Consider the following 6,931-nt stretch of genomic DNA (forward strand, 5'->3'; position numbering starts at 1 on the left):
AGACTCTCCCATAAGCGGAAATATCCTCGCCACATCCACTCTATCCAGGCCTTTCACTATTCGGTAAGGTAAAGCCAGGTTTTGTGGGTGGGAAGTGTGTCGGAAGAAACTGCAAATGCTGGTTTACACTGAAGATAGACACAAAATGCTAGAGTAACTCAACAGAGAGGCAGCGCATCTCTGGAGAAAATGGAATAAGTGATGTTTCTGGTTGAGATCCTTCTTCAGAGTGAGTCAGGGCAGAGGGAGACTAGAAGTATCAAAATAGAGACAAAATGTCAGAAAAACTGAGCGGGACAGGCAACATCTCTGGAGAGAAGGAATGGGTGACTAGGGTCGCGACCCTTCAGACTGAGAGTCAGGGGAGAGGGAGACTAGAGATGTGGAAGTTTGAAAACGACAGATCCGAGCAGACGATGATCAATGAATTGTACAATGGTTCATTGTTAGCTATGGGGAAAGTGACAATGGGGCATACAATCAATAAAATTAATCAGGACAGTGAAACTAGTCAGAGGACTGGGGGGGGGAGGAGAGAGGGGGAAAGCAAGGGTTACTTGTTGTGGTGTGTGTGCCTTTGTATATGTTGCTGGGAAGTGTAAGTGAGTACATTGTGGTAGCTGGGAAGTGAAAGCAAAAGTACAAAATGAGTTGACGTTTTGCAATTAAATAATAAAAAATAAAAATGCTCATCAGTTCAGTTCATTCTGAAACCAGATCACATTGTTTTGGAGGAGCTAGGGTGTTCAGCAAGCATTGATTGGAGTAGATAGACAATAGTGAATAGAAAATTGCCAGATAACTGAGGTTAAACAAAAACTGGGAGTGGCACACCTTTTCCATTACGATGAGAACCTGTAGGCCACACCCCACTCCTCCTGTACTGTGGCTGTCACCCAAACTACCTTCCAGTTCACTCAAGATTCAGTGCCCAATAGGTTGTGATGTGCAGTCTCCAGAGATAAACAGGGAAAACTATATCCAACTTAGTCCCACCCTGCTTCCTGTAAAGACTATCCCCAACTCCCAATTCCTCCGTCTACGCCGCATCTGCGCCCAGGATGAGGTTTCCATACCAGGTCTTCGGAGATGTCCTCATTCTTTAGGGAACAGGGGTTCCCCTCTTTCATTATAGATGAGGCTCTCACTAGGGTCTCCTTGATATCCTGCAGTTCCACTCTTGCTCCCCCCCCCCCCCCCCCCCCATTCGTAACAAGGACAGAGTCCTACTTGTCCTCACCTTCCACCCCATCAGTTATCGCATACAGCATATAATCCTCTGCCATTTTCACCACCTGCAACGGGATCCCACTGCTAGCCACATCTTCCCATCTCCATCCCTTTCTGCTATCCGCAGAGACCGTTCCCTCCGCGACTCCCTGGTCAATTCGTCCCTTCCCACCCAAACCACCCCCTCCCCAGGTACTTTCCCCTGCAACCGCAGGAGATGCAACACTTGTCCCTTTACAATAGACAATAGGTGCATTAGTAGGCCCTTCGAGCCAGCACTGCCATTCACTGATCATGGCTGATCATCCACAATCAGTACCCTGTTCCTGCCTTCCCCATATCCCTTGACTCCGTTACCTTTGAGCTATATCTAACTCTCTCTTGAAAGCATCCAGAGAATTGGCCTCTTCTGAGGCAGAGAATTCCACAGATTCATAACTCCCTGAGTGAACCTACGCAGTACTCCCTCAATAGCAAGAATGTCCTTTCTCAAATTTGGAGACCAAAACTGCACACAATACTCCAGGTGTGGTCTCACTAGGGCCCTGTACAACTGCAGAAGGACCTCTTTGCTCCTATACTCAACTCCTCTTGTTCTGAAGGCCAACATGCTATTGGCTTTCTTCACTGCCTGCTATACCTGCATGCTTACTTTCAGTGACTGATGAACAAGGACACCCAGACCTCGTTGTACTTCTCTTTTTCCTAACTTGACACCATTCAGATAATAATCTGCCTTCCTGTTCTTGCCATCAAAGTGGATAACCTCACATTTATCCACATTAAACTGCATCTGCCATGCATCTGCCCACTCACACAACCTGTCCAAGTCACCCTGCATCCTCATAGCATCCTCCTCACAGTTCACACTGCCATCCAGCTCTGTGTCTTCTGCAAATTTGCTAATGTTACTTTTAATCCCTTCATCTAAGTCATTAATATATATTGTAAATAGCTGCGGTCTCAGCACCGAGCTTTGAGTTCCCCCGCTAGTCACTGCCTGCCATTCTGAAAGGGACCTGTTAATCCCTGTCTCTGTCCAAGGACCCCAACAGTCTTTCAGGTGAGGCAGAGGTTCATTTGCACCTCCTCCAACTTATCTACTGTTCCATGTGTCGATGAGATCAAGCGCAGGCTCGGCGATCGTTTCGCTGAACACCTCCGCTCAGTCCGCCTAAACCTACCTGATCTCCCAGTTGCTCAACATTTTAACTTCCCCTCCCATTCCCAATCACACCTTTCTGTCCTGGGCCTCCTCCATTGTCAGAGTGAGGCCCAGCGCAAATTGGAGGAACAGCACCTCGTATATCGCTTGGGAAGTTTACACCCCAGCAGTATGAACATTGACTTCTCTAACTTCAGGTAGCCCTTGCTTTCCCTCTCTCTCCATCCCCTCCCCACTCCCAGTTCTCCCACAGCCTACATTTTATCTCTGTACCACCCACTCCCCTGACATCAGTCCGAAGAAGGGTCTCGACCCAAAGCAACACCTATTCCTTCTCTCCAGAATGCTGCCTGTCCTGCTGAGTTACTCCAGCATTTTGTATTTACCTTTGATTTAAACCAGCATCTACAGTTCTTTCCTACACACTCCAACATAGTCCCTGTCCCAATGGCTGCCGTTTTATATGGTTGCATCAAGCTGTGCACAATATGCAAGTACACCAACACCATGTGTCACTACATGCTAAAGGTCTACCTGTTCCAGGTGTGGGGCCTGGTTTCATTGCTGGGCAATATTCAATTGAGTTTCATCGCCTTATTGTTAAAAGAGAAAAATTGAATGGCGTTGATACATTGCCAATAGAATCTTATGTGATCTTATAGAGGTGTATAAAATAATGAGAGGAATAGATCAGGTGGACACACAGTCGCTTGCCCAGAGTTGAGGAATCATGAACATGTTAAACGTGGTAAAGATTTAGTAGGAATCTGCGGGGTAACTTTTTCATGCAGTTGTTGCTAGGTGTATGGAACAAGCTGCCAAAGGAGGGAGTTGAGGCAGGTGCTATTGCAACATTTAAGAAACATTTAGACAGGTACATGGGTCGGACAGGTTTAGAGGGAGATGGACTTTTTTTTTTTTAATCAAAAAATACTTTATTCAAGTAATAAATATCATTTACAAAACATCTTTTTTAAACAAACCCATCCGACATTTCCGGAGGTTACATATTCAATACAGGCATTTACTTAGACATTTACATACATTTACATACATATCCCTTATTTGGAGGGGCGTCTCTCTCCACCACACCCTGCCCCCCATGTCCAGCAGCGGAAGGACCCTAGACTGTGGTCCTCCCCCACAGGGCCTTGGCGTTGGCTGCACCGAGCTTCAGAGCGTCCCTCAGCACGTACTCCTGCAGTCTGCAGTGGGCCAGTCGGCAACATTCCTTGACGGACAGCTCGCTCCGCTGGGAGGTCAACAAGGATCGGGCAGACCAAAGAGCGTCTTTCACCGAGTTGATGACCTTCCAGCAGCACTCAATGTCAGTCTCGGAATGCGTCCCTGGGAACAGTCCGTAGAGCACAGAGTCCTCTGTGACGGAGCTGCTCGGAATGAATCGTGACAGGGACCCCTGCAGACCTCTCCAGACTCTCCTGGCAAATCCACACTCTTTGAAGAGGTGGGCCACCGTTTCCTCTCCGTAGCAGCCGTCCCGAGGGCAGCGTGCGCTGGTAGTGAGGTTCCGGCGGTGCAGGAAGGATCTGACTGGGAGGGCTCCCCTCACCGCCAGCCAAGCCAGGTCTTGGTGCTTGTTGGTGAGTACTGGCGATGAGGCATTTTGCCAGACAAGCTGGGCTGTCTGTTCTGGGAACCACGCCACAGGATCCATGGAGTCATTCCCCTGCAGTGCCTGCAGGACGTTCCGTGCTGACCACTGCCCGATGGACTTGTGGTCAAAGGTGTTGGTCCGGAAGAACCTGTCCACAAACGACAGATGGTTCGGCAATGTCCAGCTGACTGGCACATTGCGTGGCATCTGCGCCAGGCCCATCCTTCGCAACACCGGGGACAGGTAGAACCTCAGCAGGTAGTGGCATTTGGTGCCCACGTGCCTTGGCTCTATGCTCCGCCTGATGCAGCCACACACGAAAGTGGCCATCAGAATGAGGGCGACGTTGGGCACGTCTTCACCCCCGTTGTCTGCCGACTTGTGCATTGTGGCTCGTCGCACCCGGTCCATCGCCGACCCCCAGATGAAACGGAAGACGGCCCGGGTGATCCCCGTGGCGTAGGAGGGAGGGACGGGCCACACTTGCGCCAAGTACAGCAGCCCCGAGAGCACCTCACACCTGATGACCAGGTTTTTCCCCGTGATGGAGAGGGAGCGCTGCTTCCACAGCTCCAGCTTCTTCCCCACCCTGGCTATCCACTCCAGCCAATTTTTGTTACATGCCTCAGCCTTCCCGAACCAGATCCCCAGCACCTTCAGGAAGTCAGGCTTGGTGGTGAAGGGGCTGGAAGATCGGTCGGGCCAGTTGCCAAAGAGCATGGCCTCGCTCTTCCTGCGGTTTACCCTGGCCCCCGTGGCCAACTCAAACTGGTCGCAGACGCTGATCAGTCTGCGGACCGACCCTGGATCCGAGCAGAAGACGGCGACATCGTCCATGTACAGGGAGGCCTTGACCTGAGTGCCCCCACTGCCTGGCAGTGTCACTCCTCTTATGCTCGCATCCTTCCTGATGGATTCGGCAAAGGGTTCAATGCAACAGACGAACAAGACAGGGGAAAGAGGGCAACCCTGCCTGACTCCAGACCTGACGGGGAAGCTGTCTGATTCCCACCCATTAATTTGGACTGCACTACAGATATCGGAGTAGAGCAGTTGTATCCACTTCCTGATTCCCTCCCCAAAGCCCATTTTGGAGAGCACGTCCCTCATGTACGTGTGCGATATCCTGTCGAAGGCCTTCTCCTGGTCCAAGCTGACCAGGCAGGCATCCACCCGTCTGTCCTGCACGTAGGCAATGGTATCTCTCAGCAGCACCAGGCTGTCTGAGATTTTCCTGCCAGGTACAGCACAGGTTTGGTCCGGGTGGATCACCTGTCCCAGAGCAGACTTGACCCGGTTGGCGATGGCCTTAGACAGGATCTTGTAGTCTACATTCAACAATGTGATGGGTCTCCAATTCCTTAAGTCATTCATCTCCCCCTTCTGCTTGTAGATCAGGGTGATTTTTTTTTAATTTTTTTTTTTAATCAAAAAATACTTTATTCAAGTTATAAATATCATTTACAAAACATCATTTTTAAAACAAACCCATCCGACATTCCCGGAGGTTACATATTCAATACAGGCATTTACTTAGACATTTACATACATTTACATACATATCCCTTATTTGGAGGGGCGTCTCTCTCCACCACACCCTGCCCCCCATGTCCAGCAGCGGAAGGACCCTAGACTGTGGTCCTCCCCCACAGGGCCTTGGCGTTGGCTGCACCGAGCTTCAGAGCGTCCCTCAGCACGTACTCCTGCAGTCTGCAGTGGGCCAGTCGGCAACATTCCTTGACGGACAGCTCGCTCCGCTGGGAGGTCAACAAGGATCGGGCAGACCAAAGGGCGTCTTTCACCGAGTTGATGACCTTCCAGCAGCACTCGATGTCAGTCTCGGAATGCGTCCCTGGGAACAGTCCGTAGAGCACAGAGTCCTCTGTGACGGAGCTGCTCGGAATGAATCGTGACAGGGACCCCTGCAGACCTCTCCAGACTCTCCTGGCAAATCCACACTCTTTGAAGAGGTGGGCCACCGTTTCCTCTCCGTAGCAGCCGTCCCGAGGGCAGCGTGCGCTGGTAGTGAGGTTCCGGCGGTGCAGGAAGGATCTGACTGGGAGGGCTCCCCTCACAGCCAGCCAAGCCAGGTCTTGGTGCTTGTTGGTGAGTACTGGCGATGAGGCATTTTGCCAGACAAGCTGGGCAGTCTGCTCTGGGAACCACGCCACAGGATCCATGGAGTCATTCCCCTGCAGTGCCTGCAGGACGTTCCGTGCTGACCACTGCCCGATGGACTTGTGGTCAAAGGTGATGAAACACAGGCAGGTGGACTAGTGTAGGTGGAACATGTTGGTCGGTGTGGGCAAGTTGGGCCTAAGGGTCTGCTTTCACACTGTAAGACAATGTGACTCGAGAATGTATTGGTTGGATGGTGCAATGGATGTAAAGAAAGACCTTTGGCACACTGGGGCCTGCCAACCGTTCATACTACTTCTATGCTATTCCACTATCTACACAATTAAGGGCAATTTCACAGACCCCCAATTAACCAACAAACCCACAAATCATTAGGATGTTGGATATAATGGGAGCACCTGGATGAAACCCATGTGGTCACAGGACGAGCATGCAGACTCCAGACAAACAGTACCTGAGGTCAGGATCGAACCTTGGTCTCTGGTGCAGTGAGGCAGTGGCTCTACCAGCTGCACCTGGCAATGGCATTGATGCTGGATGAGCCACTGGGCCATATACATTGGAGTGTCTGCAGACAAATACACACCTCATGGGGATGAACATAAAAGAGTTTATAACTGAGAACTTTATGCTTATTAGATCCACATAGACACCCATCCCTATTTTGAGCCTTCAGATAGCCAGAATGCTCACGAGCGATGGATGACAAATGATAGATCGGTATCTTCCTAACCTTACGATCATTCCAGAGAACTATGGCTGATCTATGACCTATCTTACAG

This window comes from Rhinoraja longicauda, chromosome 23 (genome assembly GCF_053455715.1).
Source record: "Rhinoraja longicauda isolate Sanriku21f chromosome 23, sRhiLon1.1, whole genome shotgun sequence".
Taxonomy (NCBI): domain Eukaryota; kingdom Metazoa; phylum Chordata; class Chondrichthyes; order Rajiformes; family Arhynchobatidae; genus Rhinoraja; species Rhinoraja longicauda.